The 21424-nt window shown below is 33.8% G+C and overlaps 2 non-coding genes across 2 annotated transcripts; one reads left to right on the top strand and one right to left on the bottom strand.

The window, feature by feature from the left end:
• Positions 1-2537: 2537 nt before the first annotated feature.
• LOC121219764 (small nucleolar RNA R71) lies at positions 2538-2643 on the bottom strand. Its single transcript, XR_005916655.1, has one exon. It is a non-coding gene; the product is annotated as a small nucleolar RNA R71 (small nucleolar RNA).
• A 7699-nt stretch (positions 2644-10342) lies between these two features.
• Positions 10343-10448, top strand: LOC121219760 (small nucleolar RNA R71). The gene has a single exon (XR_005916651.1). It is a non-coding gene; the product is annotated as a small nucleolar RNA R71 (small nucleolar RNA).
• Positions 10449-21424: the final 10976 nt, after the last annotated feature.

Below are 21424 nucleotides of genomic sequence, written 5' to 3'. Positions count from 1 at the left end.
AGCATAAATAAATCTAATTAATACTCTAATTGAATTATAGTACAAAGAATTAAAAGGAAGGTTTTTTTTGTAAATTACACTAAAAATAATAATGAACTAAATAAATGAAAAGTAAGAAATCAAATAATTGAATATATATCAAATCTAGGCATGGGTGATTAGCTCGCTTTGGTAGTCATAATCAACTATCATCTTAGGATTTCTTATTCAATCAACTAGTCAATACCCTAGCAAGATCTTTCGATATGTCCACTGAAATATTGAGTCGGTAAGAAATACTTATCTTCTGACCTTAAAGTCAAGATCGGTTCAGGGTTAAGTGTTCACGGATAGGTGATCTGGCATAATTCGATGTAGCATATTAAAATAATTTATGCACTTTAGGAGCCTGAAAGGAGGTATTTTTATTAAGTTTTAATTATGTTTTCTTAAGTTTATTTTTAAGTAATAAAATGTGCAAATTAAGTCTTTTATTGACCTTAGAGGTCGAATGAGGCCTAAGGGTGAGCCAATGAAATCTAAAAGTTTGCAGGAGACCCTTAGAAGCGTACTAAATAAATACTGGTCACTATGTCACAACACGGAAGGCTCGATGTTGCAACATAGGGAACAAAATGGAAAATTTATGAGACTGCCTTCGATGTCATGACACAGACTAGTGGTATTGTGACATACCCTGGAAGATATCCTAGGAGGAGTACACTAATTACTATGTCACGACACAGGTCCTAGTGTGTTGCAACATCAACTCTGGAGGGAGATAATCATGACACAAGGGCATTTTGGTTTGCACAATCAAACTTAAAGCTTGAGAATGTCAACTAACCTAGTGTTAAGGACGACAACCACTAAGAATCTATAAATAGGCTCCTTTGGGACATGTTATGGGGCCATTCGTTCTATTTAGAACTAGTCTTTTAATTTTAGTTTAGTTTAGTTTTATTTTTTTCTTAGGTTTTTAGAATTTATTTTTAGTTGTTCTTTTTTTCAAGAGATCTGATTTGGGGAGATCATCAAACTTTGTGGATTCACAATCAATTCTTAATACAATCAGGTTATTTTGCAAACTCTATACTGGCAACTTATTTAGCATATTCGTTCTTTATATTGATATTATATTCTCTATAGAAGCTATGAGGAACTAATCCCTCTATGGGGGATTAGCGAGTGGAGGTATGATCTATTAATTGTTTTGTAGGGTTGTTTAGCAGATCAGCTGTTTGGGAAAGGAAAAAGTGAAACAAATCCTAGGCTTGACAACCCTAGGAAGTTATTAAGGTGGGAATTAACCCAAAATTGGTAAGGCCCATCCATGAACACCTTCACCCCAAACTAGTCTAGACTATGGGGTTAGAAGTTAAGTAGTCCTTGTTGACTCATTATTTTAGTGGAATATTGGAAGATCTAGTTAGGGTAACGACTAGTTGATTAACAAGAAACCCGAATAGACAGTTAATGGGGATTACCGAAGCGAGCTAATCACCCATAATCAAGATTTGCTTTACTCTACTCTTTAGTCTTTTGAATTTTATCTTTTTATGTTATTTTATTTTTATTATTATAAAAACCCTAAAAATCTTTTATTTTATATTATCGTACTATAACTAATTTAAAGTACTAATTATATCTTTTAGTGTTTAGGTTAAAATTGATTTAACACTTGCCTCTCTTGGGTACGATCCTCGGAGTACTCATTTTGTTGTAAAAACTATATTACAACTCGACCCGTACACTTGCGAATACCATCTCATATTAATATATTTTATTACAGTAGTCACACTCTAGATGCTAGTACGTTCGGAGGCGGTTATGTTGTTGGCGTTGTTGCTAGGGAGGCAACGTTTCTAGATTAATTTTAATTTTTTGCACTTTTAAAATAATAATCAAGATAATTTTTTAGCTATAGCTATGATTTTAATTTCTTTATTATTATTAACTCTTCTTTCTGGGTTTAGTGTATGACTCGTAGTAAGGGAACACCTATCAAGCCAGTTACAGATCTAGAGTGAATAATTTGTAGAAATCATCTACAGCAATAATAACAGTAGATGTAAGATCCACCACCACCTACTGTAGGCAACGTACCACATGAGAATCTATTGCTCCACGAAGCTAACAATAACCTGCTAGGAGTAGTACCACCATAGCTACCCGCGAATGTGCATATGGGTTGGAACGAGAGAACCCGAACGGATTATGCCTGGACATGGTTTAGGAAAGTATAGCAAGGCTGACAATTTTGGCTAATAATTTCGAGATCAAACTGACGATGACTCTAATGATCCAAAATAATCTGCAATTTAGAGGCACAATGATAGAGGACCCTAATCAGCATTTGAAACTGTTTCTCTAACTCTGTGATACTTTTAAGTATAACGGGGTCACTGATGGCGTTATTCGTCTTCGTTTATTCCCCTTTCCTTTAATTGATAATGCCTTTTCTTGGTTAGACTCACAGGCACCATGGTCTATCACGACATGAGATGAACTTGCTGGACAGCTCTTATGAAAGTTCTTCCCGATTAGCAAAGCAATCCATCTAAGAAAAAAGATTGTTGTCTTTAGACAGATGGAGGGAGAAAGCTTCTATGAGGCATGGGAACATTTGAAAACATTGATTCAAAAATGCCTGCACCACGAATTTCCTGAGTGGATGCGACTACAGATATTCTATAACGGGTTGGATGCGAATGCACAATCTAGATTAGACGGCGCAGCAGGAGGAGCCCTTATGAACATGACATACGAGGATGCTTACGAAATTATTGAAAATATGGCATTAAACTCCTATTAATGGCCAATTGAATGTTTCACATATGGCCAGAAACCTGCTATGGTCAAAGCTATCCAAGAGGATGACAAGTATCAACAAATAGTGGATAGACTCAACTGTATCAAAACTGCTTCTACATCGGCTACGCATGGAGCAGACAAAACACTCTTCCACTATATCAATAATCCCACCGAGAATGTAAACTACATCGAGAATAGGGGTGGAAACCCTTATTTGAATCCATATAATCCTGACTGGAGGGACCGCCCAAACCTAAGATGGGGAGGAAACCAAGGAGGAGGTAACTGTTCAAATAAAGCTAAAAATACTTATATTCAAACTTCTTATTTGTAGAAATCTCAGGATAGGGTCAAGCTGAGTGACCATACTGCATGTGGTTCTCTTCTCTGCTCGTTAAAACCTCAGTATGTGATTCTCTGAAGCCAAACTAGTGCACTCCTCTTCTTCTTTCCTCGTTCTGTTGATCCAAGATTTTCATGAACACTTGAATGCTGCTACTCCAAGGGACGTGCTAGCTCTTTTTCAAGAGGGAAAATCGACAAGGAAAGGAAGACAAATAAAATGGGAAAAAAATAAAAGGAATGGAAGAGAGAAAAGGGAGAATGATGTGTCAAGTCAAGGATGAAAAATGAGGGAGTGTAGGGAGATTTTATAGTGGGATATGGCAACTAAAATTAGTTAAAAGTAACATCCAATCCCCCATCTCATGGCCGGCAATGGTAGGTGGAAGAAATGGTTGACTTAAATTTACTATTTTTAGCTTGTGGCTAAAAATAAAAGGCATGAAAAAGGGAGGGATTTGAATGACATTTAGGAGAAGTTCAAGGGCTGCTTTGCAAGTATAAAAATATGATAACATAAGTTTATTGGTTCAGCTATGTGGGACAGTTTGGGTTGCTCTTTTGGGCTTGTCCATCCTCCCTCTTTACTTGTTCAATTCAGGCCCTTTCTTCTATTTCAAGCTAGTTGTTTTTCCCAATAAAAATTAAATCGGACCAATTGATTTGAGGAAGTCTAAAAACATAAATTTAAGTCCCTCATGGCTGTTAATTCATCATCTTGTGCTCCCAAGGTGCCTCGTAAATTAATTCTTTCAATGTGTCTACAGAGTTGATTTTTCTCCCTTTTTGCAAAACTGCTAAAATTAACCTAATATCTGTGAAATTATTATATAAATAATTTAATTTCAAAATGTTTTATAAACGAAGTTTAAATTAATTATTTTATAATAAAAGTATAAAATTTGACAGAAATTACTTAGGAATTGCATGAATTAGTGCTCAAAAGGTCCTCAAAAGGTGTTTATAATAAAAGAGATTATATTTTAGTGTTTCCACACCCCCAAAATTAATTCATTACTCATCCTGTGTAATGCACAAATTCTAAAAAGAAATTTTAATAAAATCACCTTTGAAAATTTCTTCAAAAATAATTTCTTCCCACAATTATGAGTTTAGTGTACTTGTGCTCAAGAAAAAGAATTTTGAAATTATGCAACTCAAATATATATATTGCTCGAATTATTCTCAATTATTATCATAATAGCAAGAATAGACTAAATTCTTTCTCAATAAAGATATGTTAAATTCTTACCAATTAATTTTTGTTTCCTCATTTAAGACTAAACTATAATCACTAAGTTTAATTATGTTGTCATAAGTTGAGTTTAGCAATTTCTCTCCACTAATGTAGTTAGCACAGAAATCTGAATCAATAGGTATTTTAAATAGGTTGTAACGTGGCTTTGCTAGGGGTAGGTAAAAGATAGATAATTTTAAGCTAAAAACCCTAGATTCAACTTTCATTGAACCTTCAAAATAAATATCTCCGAGTTCACCAACTAATTTTGCATTTGATTTCACATGCGCTTTGTACATCTATTCTTTTGAGTACATATGCTCTTTTTTTTAACATTCGAGCATATTACTGCATGTACTACTATTTTTTTGAGCATTTGATACTTCTTCTCAACTACCCCAAACTTATTTTCAAAAAATATTTTGGATAGACTGAGTCTAGTGTTTGGGACTATTTAGAGATAATTATGAGAGAAAAGATAGCTTATTATTGCAAGGTTCAAATAAAATCGGGTCATATAGTCTCAAAATTGGGTTTCAAGGGATAAATATTTAATAAGGTTGGCTTGAAAGGCTTAATCAATCCAAACAAAAGTTTGCCTTAATCATTTTCAAAATTTTATGTCTCCTAGGATTTCGCCTCAAGAAATTACTAAATCAATTCTAAAGACTTCAACTTTCATGCAGGCTTAGTTTTCCTAAGAAATTAAAAATTTTATGATTCAATTTACAAACTTTATTAAGAGTAACATTTATGTCATAATTCAGCTAACATAGCAATTATCGAGAAAATAGAACTTTATTTATACTAAGTTTAGCATAATTAACAAAAATTCAAATTTTTTAACAAAATATAATTTAATCATAATTAAAATAAAAATATACTCTGAAAAAATCAATTTCAATATTTGGTTCCCTTACTTAAGATTAACAATGTCCCCATTGTTAAAAACAATATATATAAGGAATAAAATATAGAACTGAATAGATACTATATACATCTGGTTGGATCCCAGGAAAAGGAGGTAAGTCAAATTTGGTTGCTTAAATACCATGATTTCCTAGAAAAATCCAATCATAGACATGTACATATATATTGTCACACTTCTTATTTTGCAAAATGTTCAATTTGATCAATGATTTCAGCCTCTTTATCTTATTATGCGAGAAATAGAAATTTCCTAAAAGAACCTAAGCCTAAAAATTAAAAATATCCTATGAAATAAAATAAAATAAAGTAAAGACAAGATCCCCCCATTTTTTATTTATTTGTAGACTGCTCAGAATCTGACCCATCTTTTGCTTCATCGTCCTTGTTTTTGCTCAAGGCGCCTCGTTCCTTCTTCGACATTGGAGTCCATGGATCGAATATAAAGTCTGGAAATTCAAGCACAAAAATAAACGGGTTGTGAAAGATTTTCTTAAAAGCATCTCTAATTGAGTCATCCTCTATTTTTGAGTATCTCCAATAAGGTTGTTGTTGCGACTGCATATGTTGCATTAAATCCATCATCTTTGATAGCTCATATCGAAGATTTGGGCTCGGTGAAGGAGTTCTAAACGTTGGGGTTGCCATGTCAGGTTTGAAAAACGGTTCAATTGACTCTATCACGTCAAGAATTTCAATTGGTTGCACTGGTTCTAATTCTATAAGAACTTTATCTTTTTCGGCGTCAACCATCGACATAGCTTGTGTTTGAATGGTAGAATTTCCTGCTACTTCGACAAGGTCTCAATCTGCGATTGTGCCTTGGCTATATCATGTCTTCTTTATGTTTGCAAGAATTTTAGCTTTCAAACATAAAATAATTATTGTAAAGGGAAAATAAGTTAGACCAGGACGTCTAGCGGCACGGTTTCAAATTTCTTTAAGAATGATCTTGCCACATTAATAGTCTTTGCTGTCATAATCGAGTATAAAAAGACTATTCATTCTACTGAAATCATAGTCCCATGTGAGATAGTCATAAGACTGAATCAGACAAAATAAAACCATACCTTCGCTAATGAGGTCAAGTATTCTCTGCGACAAGTATGAGTCTCGTGTTTCGACATAGCCCATTTAGAACCCTGAACTATTTGTTCTTGTATAATTTCTTGCAATTTTTCCGTCTCAATATTGTCTATTAAAGAAGAATATTTGTTGTCTTCAAAATTAGGTAAATCATAAAATTCATTAATGGAACTCAAGTTTAGAGGTACCTTTATTCCTCGGACAGAAACTTCAGTTAAAGAACTTGAGGTCAAATTTGCATAAAATTCTCGAACTAATTCGTCATTCGCACTTGGTCTATTCTCACAAAACACTTCCCAGTTTAAAGCTTCAGCAACTTTTCGAATGCTTGTCATGACATCAGTGTAGTTACTTTCTATCAAAGTAAAACCTTTTTCTGGACGCATTTGTTGATTTTTAAAAATGTTCTCGTATCTTGCCTTAGATTCATAGGAAAAGAATTTGTTTTGTGATTCTTCGACTTGGACCGAGGATCGAGTTCTTTTACAAGGCATGATTCGACCTGAACATTATATAAGGTGGAAACATTTAATAATTTTCCAAAATTTTAATTAGAATTTAAAATTAACAATTCGTGTAAAATTCAAAATTTAAATAAATTAAATTAAAACTTTGAAAACTAAAATTCTTAGCAGCTTTGTTTAGGATTGATGAAAACTTAGTGGACGGATTGATGGTTGCGAGGGGTAGATTTAAGGGTGACTAATGGCGGGTTGTGTAGTGGAATTTAGGTGGTGCATCGGCTTTTGGTGGTTGCCGTTGGGTGGTTGAATGGTGGCTTGAAGACGCCGCAAGGAGCAGCAGTTTGGGGCAACGGCTTGGTGCAAGGGAGCAAGGGCCCGTGGCTAGGCAGAGGCTTGGTGCAATGGAAGAAAGAACGCGCGGCTGTTGCTAGGTACGCATGGCTACTGCTGCTAGCAACTTGGGGCATATGGCACTAGGATTCTTGGAGGATGGAGGGTGTTAGGACTGACAATGGAGAAGATATGTGGGAAGATAGTGAAGGTGGTGGTATTTAAAGTGTGAGTAGAGAGGTATTTAACTCAAACTCTAAAGTAAATAATAATAAAATATTGCAACTCCTAATGCTATATAAAGACAATAACAATTAATAAATAATATAAAATATATTAAAATATTATTTGTAATTATCTTATTTATTAAAAATTAAAAAACTCTTGTTTTAGCTATTTTAAAATATTTACAGAAAACACGACTAATTATTGAAATAATTCAATTAAGTACATGAATTGAAAATAATTTGAAAATAAAATAGAAAACTAACACTTGGATCAAAATTGACCCTTTTATTTAACAAATCAAAAATTTATTTTTTCACTTAGGAAATATTTTCTCAGAAAATTATGTTAAAATAAATTCTCAAGAAAGATTGGAGGGGTCACAAGCGGTCTCGCTTTAATTCCAATATCCTAAATAGAATTGATTTTAATATAATAATCCAACAAAAAATTTATCTAAGTCTTCCATTTTTTTCAAATAAAATAAAATAAAATAACAAAACCGACAACATAAAATAATGACAAAGAAAGAGAACTCCCTTAATGTTATTGGGGATCATCACTGACCATGGAGGTGTCAAATGGTCATTTGTCATTCCAATCATACCCATCTAAAAAGAAGGAATAATCTTGCCTAGTAATTCTGTTAAGTATTTGATCCAAGAAAAGAAATAGGAAATGATCTTTCCTGGTAGCCTTTTTTTAGCTTCTTATAGTCCGCAAAGAATTGCCAACAAGTAATCATCTTTATTGGAATCAACTCACTATTTTCATTTCCCACAATCATGATACCTCCTTCCTTCGGTGCATATTGAACAGGGACCACCCAAAAAATTTCATAAATGGGATAAATGATCCCTGTTTTTAACCATTGAGACTTGAGTTTTTCGGGATCAAATATTCAAGATTAGATCAAACTCCTCTGTCCTTCGATAGGCACCTTTTCAGGTTCTTCTTGCAATAACTTATGAGTGCACAAAGACGGATGATTACCACGAATATTTTGAATGGTCCACCTGATATCCTCCATATGCCTTTTCACAACCTTTATGTCTAACACGAATGGTTCTTCTATTGACAGTTTAGGTTGCTTGTACTCACAGGATGACAGCTCTAATGACTCGAACTGAACTTTTGAAGTGAATCCTTTTGAGTTAGCTTTTAGTAAAGCTAAATATTCCTCCCATTCCTCATCACTTGTGGGGTATGACCTTAAGACTTATCTTAATGGGTCCTCATTAGAATTGACTTCCCATTTTACAGCTAATTCCTCTAACTCAGTCACTGTAGAACACTAATCAATTGCATCAGGAATCACATAGATTAAATATGCTAACGTTACCTAGTCATCCTAAACACACATGGTAAGCTAGCCCTTTTACACATCAATCAAGGTCCTTTCGGTTACTAGGAAAGGCCTTCCTAAAATGATTGACACCTTATTATCTTCTTCAAAGTCTAAAACAACAAAGTCAGTAGGAAAAATAAATTTATCCACATGTATCAATACATCCTCGATTTTTTCCTTCCAGATGTGCTAAAGATCAATTTGCTAACTAAAGCGTAACCGTAATTGGTCTAACTTCCCCTATCCCCAATTTTTGGAACACAGACATGGGCATCAAGTTGATGTTTGCCCCTAAGTCACAAAATTCCTTAGCACAATAAGTTGCCTCGATATTGCAAGGTATGATAAAACAACCTGGATTCTTCAATTTTTGGGGTAGTTTTTCTTGTAGGTATGCGCTACATTCCTTTGTCAGAGCTACCATCTCAAATTCTCCAAGTCTCCATTTCTTGGACAGGGTATCTTTCATGAGTTTGACATAGTTTGACATCTACTCAAGAGCTTCTACCAATGGGATGTTTATATGAAGTTGCTTGAGTACGTCTAGGAACTTCTTGAACTGGACTTCCTATTTCTACTTCTGAAGTCTTTAAGGGTAGGGTGGTGAAGGATTCTTTATTTGAACTTGGAAATTTATCTGTTGTGGCACTTCTACATCTAACAAAGGTGTTACTTTATCATAATAGACTGGGTTAGAAGTTACCTTATCAGATTTTATAGATTATGTTTCTAGTAAAGTTGGATTTTCAACACTTGGTTGAACTTCCACTTTGAGCATCAGCTAGCTCTTCTTCAACTTCGACAGTATTGGGCTTTAATGTCTTTCTCTTCCTTAAATTCAATGCTTTATAGTGCTCTTTCCCCAAATTTTTTAGATTTTCAGTTTCACTAGGCAACGCACCTTATAGTCAGTTCCTAAGTTCAATAGCAAGTTGACCCACTTGATTTTCCAAATTCCTTAAAGTGGCATCATTCTTTGCCATATATGCCTTCAATAGGTTTTCTAGACTATTGAAAGGTTTGACTTGTAGTGGTTTCTAAACTTTTTGGGTAAATCCAAGCGGCTGGGTCAGTCTGGATTGTGCATAAATGTTATTGGGTTCAACCCCTTGGTTACTCCAAGAGAAACTCGAGTGGTTTCTCCAAGATGGGTTATAAAAATTAGATTGCATTCCCTGCCTACCTCAGTTCTGGTTACCCAAGTAATACATAGACGCTGCATTTGATGGACAAGTTTCAAACAAGTGTCCTTCCCCACAATAAACATAGGTTATATTCTCAAATTGATTAGGTGGCTGAGCTACAACATTTTTAAACCCATTAGTAGTAAAATTTTTAAACACTGAGGATATCGAAGATACCTAGGTTACAAGTGACGTGATGGCGTCCACTTCATGTACTCTTGTGACTCGTTTTGAACCTGCTCAGTTGGTTGGCCATTGGTAATTATTATTGGTAATTCTCTCAATAATTTCATAATCCTCATTATAAAACTTAGAAAGGAGAGCACCATTGATAGAAGCATCTACTATCATCCTCGTGTGAGCATTGAGACCATTGTAGAATGTCTCTAATTGGATGCAATGTAGGATTCCATGATGAGGACATTTTTGTAATAGTTCTTTAAATCTTTCTCATGCCTCATACAAGGACTTGTCATCCATCTGTTGGAAAGTAGTGATTCCATTCTGCAACTTAGCATTCTTTCTAGGTGGGAAATATTTCATAAGGAAGCGTTCTACCAACTCCTGCCATGTGGTTATGGAATCTGATAGCAATAAGTTAAACCAGGCTCAAACTCTGTCCTTTAATGAGTATGGGAACAACTTTACTCTTAATGCATCTTCGAGTACTTTGGCTAACTTGAAAGAATTACTCACCACCATAAACAACTTGAAAGAATCACTCACCTCCATAACATAAACATGATTTTATTAATTGAACAATTTACCAAACCTAATAACAACACAAACACATTTTTAACAATCTAAGTGGATAGAATGCAATGAATCTAGTGTGAAAGAATTTTAAGTCATTTTAATTAATTCAAGAAAAAAACACAAAAAATATTCATGTTCATTATCACAACATAAACAGGAAAAAATAAAGAGAAGGGAACTAGAAAACAAATCTTGGTGTTTCTCTGAAGTCAGACTAGTGCGCTCTTCTTCTTCTCTGCTCATTCTATCGATCCAAAACCTTCATGAACTCTTGAATGCTTCTACTCCAAGAGGCATGCTAGCTCCTTTTCAAGAGGGGAAATCGGCAAGGGAATGAAGAGAAAGAAAATAGGAAAACAAGGAAAGGAATGGAAGAGAGAAAGGGGAGAATAATGTGTCAAGTCAAGGATGAAAAATAAGAGAGTGGAGGGGGATTTTTATAGTGGGAAGTGGCTGCTATTTTAAAATTAGCTAAAATAGCAGCCAATCCCCTTTCTCATGTTTGGCCATGCTAGGTGGAAGGAATGGTTAACTTAAATTTGTTATTTTTAGCTTGTGGCTAAAAATAGAAGGCATGAAAAGGGGAGGGGTTTGAATGACATTTAGAAGAAGTTCAAGGGCTGATTTGCAAGTATAAAGATAAGATAAAATAAACTGATCGGGTCAGCTATATGGGACATTTTGGGCTGCTCTTTTGTGATTGTCCATCCTCCCTATTTTCTTGCTCAATTCAGGTCATTTCTTCTATTTCAAGTTGGTCATTTTTCCCGATAAAAATTAAATCGGACCAATTGATTCAAGAAAGTCCAAAAAATTAAATTTAAGTCCTCCATGGCTATTAATTTATCATATTGTGCTCCCAAGGTGCCTCATAAATTAATTCTTTCAAGGTGACTGTCCAGTTGATTCTTCACCATTTGTGCAAAACTACCAAAGTTAACCCAATTTACGCGAAATTATTATAAAAATAATTAAAATTCAAATTTTTTTATAAACTAAGCTTAAGTTAATTATTCTATAATAAAATTATAAAATTTTATAGAAATTACCTAGAATCTGCATGAATTAGTGCTCAAAAGGTGCTGAAAAAGTCTATATATTTTAGTGTTTCTAGGTGTGGAAAATTTAAGTATAAATTCCACTATGAGTGCATCTAATCCCTATGGCATGCCAATTGTACCCTAGCTAATCTACCAATCTCACAAGGGCATTTCATATCATTAATCAATTACAAGATTCAAAATTCACATAATGAGTTTCATATAACACATATCACATTATTGGTGATTAATGGCACCCAAATATCACATATACTCATTAGTATCATTAAATTGTCGCATAAGTGACCTGTATCACCACACAATGCATCATATGATTATGGAGTGCTTAACAAAATATTTCATTTCATATACGACACAACTTATTCTTATTTATTAATTCACTTAATCAATTGATCGTTATGTGACCATGTTACTATAACACACTTTTCTGGTAAGTCATGGTATGTATTACCAAATTATTGAGAGGTTATTCTAAATATAAGTTCTAATTAAACCATTCATTGTCTCATCATTTTCTATGAAAATGAATTCTCATTTTCATAATTCATAGTTATCACATTAGACCTAAACTACTATTAGCCATATCTTAATCTTACATTTTCTATTGTACACACGTCAGTAAAATAATAAGTAATATAAAATATTTATTTAAATCACAAGATCAAATAAGAACAATATAAATATGCATATATATCATTAGAAAAGAACATAAATAAAGACTGGGTTGAAATATTATACTCGTAGGTAGGCAAGAAAAATAGACTGCTAGTTGAGGTCTGTTTTCACAGTTTCCTTAAGACAGATTCGGCCGCTCCTTTGGTGCTGAAGAAACGTCAGTCAAATGTCTCCCAGGATATAACAACAAGATGAGCACGGAAATAGCACTGCTATAGTGATTGATGAATAGTAGCCTTGTCTTTATCTATCACCAAAAACAGTTCGAAAAAAATATGCAGGGAAAGGATCTCTCGAAATGGAAAATTTTAGCATATCTATTTTCCTACAGATTATTTGGATTTAAATAAATTCAAATGAAGAATTTCTGGAAATCTTTGACTAATGGAGCCAATAACGTGTCCATTAATTAAGGATCCATTTAAACCTAAATTAACATTTTAATTAAAGGAGCCATTAACTCATTTTAATTCCAAACATATAAGCTCTGCTGAGAAAATAATAAGATTACGTATTGGGCTAAAATATCCGCAGGCCTAGAAGACCCGACCGGTCCAAACATTTCGCGTCACCCACATTATGTGGGTGCACCCCCAACCCCGGCAGGTTTGGGTTTGCATCCCCTTGCGTGTGAAGTAGAGTATTAGTTTAGTCATTCAATAACCACCAAGTTGGTTCACATATATAAACATATTCCACATTTGATATCTAACCAATGTGGGATTAAACTTTTTATTTTCCTCAACATAATTCACAAGAGGCTTACTTTAAGCATCAATTTCTCATTCATCACTCAACCATTTTGAGCATATATATACCGTTGTAAAGGTATTATGGATTAGAATATAAAACCATAATTTTATGATTTAAATCTCCACCTTTACTAATCGAGAATATGCCTCAAAGCATCTTAAAAATCCATTTTTTCCAACAATCCCCCACATGAATGAAAATTGATAATTTTAATGAAAAACATTGACTCGATGTGGTGATAGAATCTACGCTCGATAGTTGCATGGGATAGGTAGGCATCAACCCTTGAACCTTCCCTTGTGAAAGTATATTTACTTTACTAGCCAACTAGTAGACGTGATGTCCTTGAACTCTTCTGTCCTTTGTGTAAACGATGATATACCTCACACAACTACCTCCCTGGCAAGGTTTTAGTTCTCATGTGTATGTACATATGGTTATGAACATCTCTTGGTTCTGCAAGATTTTGAGAGAACTATGTCCCAATAGTATCCTCGAAGTGGCCCTACTGCCTTTTACATAGGTGACTTTTGTTGCTCAGCTCATTGAAACACACAACAGTCATTAAAAGCATTGTTTAACCTATCCCAGTTTTAATCACTGTTTAAATCATAGGAATGGACTTCGGGTAACAACCCCTATAGTGACCTCACAAGGTCTATGCAAGTAAGTTGTCCCTTTAAACCTAGATCTTGGGATCTCCAGTCAACTAGGCTGGGTTTTCCTTCACATAGAACCTTTAATTTTCATGGACTTTAGTCCCATTCCTTTTGATGTTTTATCAACCTAATCTCAATTTAATCCTTTAGTTAGCAGATTCGTAATGTTATCTTTTTATTTTACAAAATAAATAGAGATAACTCCATTTGAGGTCAGTTGTCTAACGGTACTGTGTCGATGACGCATATGTCTCAACTTACCATTATACATTACATTCTGTGCTCTACCAATTGTTTCTTAGTTATCACAATATAGGCATATTGTGGGCACAGGCTTTGGCCAGTTAGGAATATCCTCCAAGAAGTTTCGAATCCATTTAGCCTCTTCTCTAGATTTGTCTAGAGCTACAAACTCAGATTCTATTGTAGATCTGGTTATAATCATTTGTTTTAAGGATTTCCATGACATAACTCCTCCTCCCAAGTAAGTTGTCCCTTTAAACCTAGATCTTAGGATCTCCAGTCAACTAGGTTGGGTTTTCCTTCACATAGAACCTTTAATTTTCATGGGCTTTAGTCTCATTCCTTTTGATGTTTAATCAACCTAATCTCAATTTAATCCTTTAGTTAGCAGATTCGTAATGTTATCTTTTTATTTTACAAAATAAATAGAGATAACTCCATTTGAGATCAGTTGTCTAACGGTACTGTGTCGATGATGCATATGTCTCAACTTACCATTATACATTACATTCTGTGCTCTATCAATTGTTTCTTAGTTATCACAATATATGCATATTGTGGGCATAGGCTTTGGCCAGTTAGGAATAGTCCAAGAAGTTTCGAATCTTTTTAGCCTCTTCTTTAGATTTGTCTAGAGCTACAAACTCAGATTCTATTGTAGATCTGGTTATAATCGTTTGTTTTGAGGATTTCCATGACACAACTCCTCCTCCCAATGTAAAAAAAATATCCACTTGTACCTTTGGCATCTTGAATACCATATATCCAACTAGCATCAGAAAATTCTTCTAAAATAGTAGGATCTCTGGAATAATGCAATCTGTAGTCCCAAGTATATCTGAGATATCTCAATATCCTCATAATTGCTTTCTAGTGGTTTTCCCCTAGATTGCTTGTGAATTTGCTTAAACTGCTCATAGTGAAAGCAATACCTGGTCTAGTATAGCTCATAAGGTATTTAAGATTGCCTATGACCCTTGCATATTCCACTTGGTCAATACTTTCACCTTTGTTTTTGGGCAGATGTTGGCTCGTATCTATTGGAGTTCTGGCTATGCCAGAATCATCCTTGCTAAATTTCCCAAGAATCTTGTCCACATAGTGTAACTAAGTCAATATGAGACCTTCAGATGATCTTTTGATTAGGATGCCCAAAATCACATCAACTAGTCTCAAATCTTTTATGTCAAATCTTGAACTTAACATGTCTTTGGTACATTTTACCATTTCATTGTTTCTTCCAACAATGAGTATGTTACCAACATATAAGCATAGGATTATATATCCAATGTCGATAGTTTTGACATATACACATTTGTTACAGTCATTAATTTTAAAGTCATTTGCTATCATAAAATTATCAATCTTTTCATGCCATTGCTTTGGTTCTTGCTTAAGTCCATACAAAGACTTCACCAATTTACAAACTTTCTATTCTTGTCCAGGAACTACATGACCCCTAGGTTGTTCCATGTAAATCTCTTCATCAAGATCTTCATTTAGGAAAGCTATTTTAACATCCATTTGATGTACTTCTAGATTTCGTAAGGCGAAAATTGAAAGTATCATCCTTATAGAAGTTATCCTGAATATTGGAGAAAAAGCATCAAAATAGTCAAGGCCTTCCTTTTATCTATAGCCTTTTATAACCAATCCGGCCTTGTACTTATCAATTGTTCCATCTGCTTTCATTTTCCGTTTGAAAATCCATTTAAAATTTGATGGTTTAATTCCCGGAGGAAGATCCACTAATTCCCACGTATGATTTTGCATGATGGAGTCAATTTCACTTTTAACAGCATCTTTCCATGAGGTGTTCTCGGATAACTGTATAGCACCATTATATGTTTAAGGTTCGGCCTCTAGCATAAAGGTTAGAAAATTCGATCCAAAAGATTTTTCCACCCTTGCTCGTTTACTCATTGGCTTTATCTCAGTTTCACCCTCTTGTTGAACGTCTTAACTATTTTCATCTATAGTCTCTGAAGTTTATTTCGTTGAACTTGAATCAACTTCTCTAGCTTTATTGTAACAACTCATTTTTTAGTGGTGTTGGAAACAATGGTTTTGGGGCCACAAATTTGACGAGTGAGTCCATAAATATTATTATTTAATATTTACGAGTCAAATATTGTACTATATTTGATTTTGATATGGTAATTTATGTTATTTTAATGAATAATTTAGTTTAAGTGGTGTCCCTAAAGTCAAGTGGGTTTAGAAAATGAGGCATCAGGACATCGTTTATATAAATCGAGCTTGTAAATATTAAATATTTATGGAGTGTTATTAAGGTCGTATTAAAATTTGGTTAAGAAATTTTAACGTTTAGATAGTTAATTAAATAAAAAGGACTAAATCGTAAAAGGTTCAAAAGTAGAATTCTATTAGTTAGAAGGGTCAAATGGTTATGGAATCTATAAATAATGGACTCAAAAGGTAATTACACCATTCATATTTATAGTGGACAATTATGGGCATGACTTTGTCATTTCATAAGTTGTTCACATAAGGCCAAAATGATAATTTAATTAATAAAAAACATAAATTAAAAATATAAATCAAAACTATTATCTCTTTCATGGAGATTTATAAATCGAAAACCATGGTAGGAAGAAACAAGGTTCAGCCATTGATGTTTTCAAGCATGGTCAGCCATTTTTCACCTATTTCTTGTAATTTTTATATTTTTAAGATCGTTGCAACTAGGTCCAGCTAACCCATGCCTTTGTTTTTGAAACTGTTAAAAATTTTAAATGTTGTCATTCATGAATATTGATTGTTCTTGATGTTAATGATGATTTTGAAATCATGGTTGTGATTTTGGATTGTTTTGACAACTGATTTTTGATATTTTTTAGTTAAAGGATTAAGTTGTTAAAATGTTAAAAAATCTCATAGTCTAATTTTGAAATAGTGATATTTTAGGGACTGATTTGTAGCCTTAAATATTGGGCTAGATGTGGTTATTTTTATAAGTGGCTAATTTGATGATTTTCGGAATAAGGGACTAAATCCCATAAAGTGTAAAAGTTAGGGGCAATTATGTACTTTTTTGTAAATAGAAGGGTACAAATTTTAGAATTTACTAATATATGAAATTTAAGCTAATAAATGAAATAAATTATATTTTATATCAAGATTCTATTGATATACGGGGAAAAGGAAAAGTAACGGAGTAGTCCCCAAACTTTTGTAATTGCTGCAATTTAGCCTGGGTAAGTTCATCGTATTCCATTATGTAAATGTAATTTGCTAGTGAATTTTATTAATTTTCTTTAATTAATTGGTGAATATATGTAAGTAGGTGAATTTAGTTTGGATAATTCTATATAAATACGAAAGTTACAAATATTTTGTATATATGAAATTGATAGAGAATATTGTAGTGTTTCTCTTGGAATGGTGTTAGAGTTATATAAGAATGAAATGAATTTAAATATGTATTCAAAAATGAAGAAACTACTATTGAATGCACATACGTGCCCCTGTTTATACTTCGGTACCCTTGAATGCACATACATGCCCCTGTTTGCACTTCAGTACCCCTGAATGCACATACGTGCCCCTGTTTGCACTTCGGTGCCCCTGAATGCACATATCTACCCCTGTTTTTACTTTGGTGTCCTTGAATGCACATTTGTGCCCCTGTTTGCACTTCGATTCCATTGATCACACTTTGGTGCCCCTTTTATGCATTTATAATGCCCTTGGTGTGATTTTTGTTACTTAAAAATTTGAGTCAAGTTATTTGATTCGATGAACTAAATGATAGGGAGATTTACAAGTTAGTTATATGCTTGTATGTTTTGGGTTATTTATATGTATGGGCTTGATAAGTGAAAATATAACAATGTATGATTTATACAGTTAGATGGAATGTCACTTTGAGTACGTGTGATTTCACTAGGATAAGCTTTTGAGAAGTAAAAGGTTAAAAACCATTTGAATATGGGTACAAGTAATATTATAATTCATGTTTTGGTATTGATGATTTGGGATGGTATGATATTTCTTTAAGTATTTGTTTTTATGATGTAAGTCAAGTCAACGTTTATCTTATGAGCTTACGAAAAGTCAAGTCAAGTCAATTCAACGTTTCTTTTATGCTATTTTGTATATGCTAATTTTAAACCAAACAGACGGATTGACCGAAAAGCTCACACTATCCAACTCCTTTTTGTGGTAGCTCTGGTATCTCTGTTTGGGTTGTGGCATGTGTATATAGGTTTTTTTTGTAAGTTATTAATGTTAATGGTAGTGGATGATTAAGAAGATTTGTTAGCTTCTTTTGAGTATGTTTTGTAATGTTGGAATACGTAATCTTATTTATAAATGGAAATCCTAATGTTTATTTGGTAAAATTTGTAGCATGTTCAAAAGGTAATAATAATAATATAGTCAGTTTTGGCAGCATAAATTGGAAATTGGTATTAGACAAAGTCTTGTTAGGTTATTTGAATGTTTAGTTATGAATTGAGGTGCCTATGAATGGTACATTGGTTAGAAGCTTTAGGTTGATTGTTTTAACATGTTTAAGAATGTATTAAGAGTGTTTTGATCATAGGAATGTATATGATATTTGAGTACCTTGTTGGGCAAGATTTGGCATTGAATTGACTTGAATTAGGGGTTAAATGGTGAGTACACAGCCTAAGACACGTGCTGTCACACGGCCATGTGTCACACATGGTTATCCCACCCGGCCATGTGTGCTTTATTATTTTAAGTGAAGGTTTCACATGGTCTAAGAAACGGTTTGAAACACAACCGTGTGCCTCAAGTCAGTAGGTTACATGGGCTAGCACATGGCCTGTGATACGGCCGTGTGTGCCTAGTCAATGAGTTACACAGTCAAACACAAGAGCTGGGACACAGTCTTGTGTCCTTATTTCAAATGCTCACACAGTCTAAGCTATGTCATACAACCTGACCACACGACCGTGTGACCCTTGTTTTTCAAATTTTCAATTTTTCTTAAATTTTTTCTATTTTGTTTTGATTTAATCCCGGATTGTTCCTAAACTATTTTTAGGGTCCTCTAAGCCCAATTCAAGGCCCATAATTGTATTTATACCATGAACAGATATTGTTTGTTATATGCTTATAAATTAATTATTTAACTGTTCTAAATTAAAGTGAAATGATCTGTTTTGATCGGTAACACTCTATAACCTTAATCAGAAAACGGAGCGGGATAGGGGTGTTACATTTACAAGGGAAAACATTTTCAAAGAATGAAGCATTCTTTGATTCCAATATAGTATTCTTGTAAATGTTAGGATTCTTTGATTCATACACAAGAAACCGATATGCATTGCTATGATCTGTATAGCCAATAAAAATACAATCCACCATTTTAAGACCTATTTTCATTTGCTTTGGTAACGGAGCCATTACCTTTGCAAGACACCCCCACACTTTCAAGTAGTTGTAGGAAGGTTTTCTACCTTTCCATAACTCATATGGTGTTTTGTCCCTTTTTTTATGGGGAACCTTATTTAAAAGGTAATTAGCTAATAGAATAGCTTTCTCCTACATGTTCTATGATAACCTAGAGCTTCCTACTAATGCATTCATCATTTCTTTTAGAGTCTGATTTTTCCAGTCGACTACTCCATTTGATTGAGGAGAGTATGATGGTGTCACTTCATGAATAATACAATGTTGCGCACAGTATTCACCAAATGGTTCAACATATTCACCACCACGATCACTTCTCACCATCTTAATCTTTTTATTAAGTTGGGTTTCAACTTCCTATTTATAGAGAATAAATTTCTCTATATCTTTGTTTTTTCTCTTAAGAAAATATACATATCAATATTTTGTGCTATCATCAATGAAGGTAATAAAATATTTATTCCCTCATCTGGTTTGAACGAACTTTAAGTCACAAACATTGTTATGTATTAGATAAATTGGTTCTATATTTCTTTCAACAGTTTGAAATGAAGACCTTGTTAATTTTTCCTCAACACAAGTTTCACATTTATGATTATAATTAATGTGAAATGAAGGAATGTGCTCTAAATTAATTAACCTACATAAAGTATCATAATTAACATTTCTGAGCCGACCATGTCATAAATTAAATGACTCAAGCATATAAACAAAAGAAGAAACAACATTTTTATTTATTCTCTTTACTTTTACAGAGATTGCATTAAGTTTCCACATGTCATTTAATACATATCCCCTTCCCACAAACATTCCCCCTTAGAAAAAACTAGCTTCTAAGATACAAACACCATCCTAAAGCCATGTACATTGAGGAGTGTCCCAGAAACAAGGTTCTTCCATACGCCAGGCACATACAACACATTTTGAAACTTGAGTTCTTTGTCAGAATTCATCTTCAATACCACAGTACCCTTCCCCTTGATCTTGGAAGTCACAGCATTATCCATATAGAGCTTCTCCCCTTTGTCACAAGGCACCAAATCAGAAAAGGAGTCTCTGTCGTAGCAGATATGACGTGTAGCACCAGTATCAAGCCACCATTCTCTTGGATTTGATTCAACCATGTTGACTTCAAAAATCAAAGTAAATAAATCCATATCAGACACTTCCTTCGAAATTTCTTCCACGGCATTGTCCTCATTAGTTCTGACTTTCTTTGGAAGCCTACAGTCAGATGACTTATGCCCTATCTTGTTGCAATTGAAGCATTTCCCTTGAAATTTTTTCTTTTTGGAAACTCCACCTTTTGGTTCCAATTTAGACCCATTCTGAGGTTGCCTTCCCTTCTTAAAGTCAATTTTGGCTTCTACCATGTTTAACTTAGCACCATTGACATTTGTTGCTTTGTTGAGGTTTTTGCCAGTACCTCTATTTTCTCCTTCAATTTGAAGTCTAAAAATCAATTCTTCCACTAACACTTCCTTTCTTTTGTGCTTTAGGTAGTTCTTAAAGTCATTCCAAGTAGGGGGTAACTTCTCAATAATAGTCGCCACTTGTAAGGATTCACTTATGACCATCCCTTCAGCAAGAATTCCGTGAATGATTAGTTGAAGTTCCTGCACTTGATTTACAACTAGTTTAGAATCAACCATTACAAAATTTAAGAATTTAGCAACTAAAAACTTTTTAGCTCCAGCATCTTCGATTTTGTATTTATGGTCCAATGACGTCCATAATTCCTTAGTTGTCTTCTTGACACTGTATACTTCATACAATGCATCTGACAACCCATTCAGGATGTAATTTCGGCATAGGAAGTTAGAATGCTCCCAAGCTTCAACAGCAGTGAAGGTAGTAACACCATCTACCTCACCCTCGTTAATAGTATGAGGGTCATCCTTCAAAAATTTGGCTAAGTTCAACACGGTCAAATAGAAC

Source organism: Gossypium hirsutum, chromosome D07 (assembly GCF_007990345.1).
Source record: "Gossypium hirsutum isolate 1008001.06 chromosome D07, Gossypium_hirsutum_v2.1, whole genome shotgun sequence".
Classification (NCBI taxonomy): Eukaryota; Viridiplantae; Streptophyta; class Magnoliopsida; order Malvales; family Malvaceae; genus Gossypium; species Gossypium hirsutum.
Note: the sequence above shows the minus strand (reverse complement) of the source record. Positions and strands in the feature narration are given on the sequence as shown.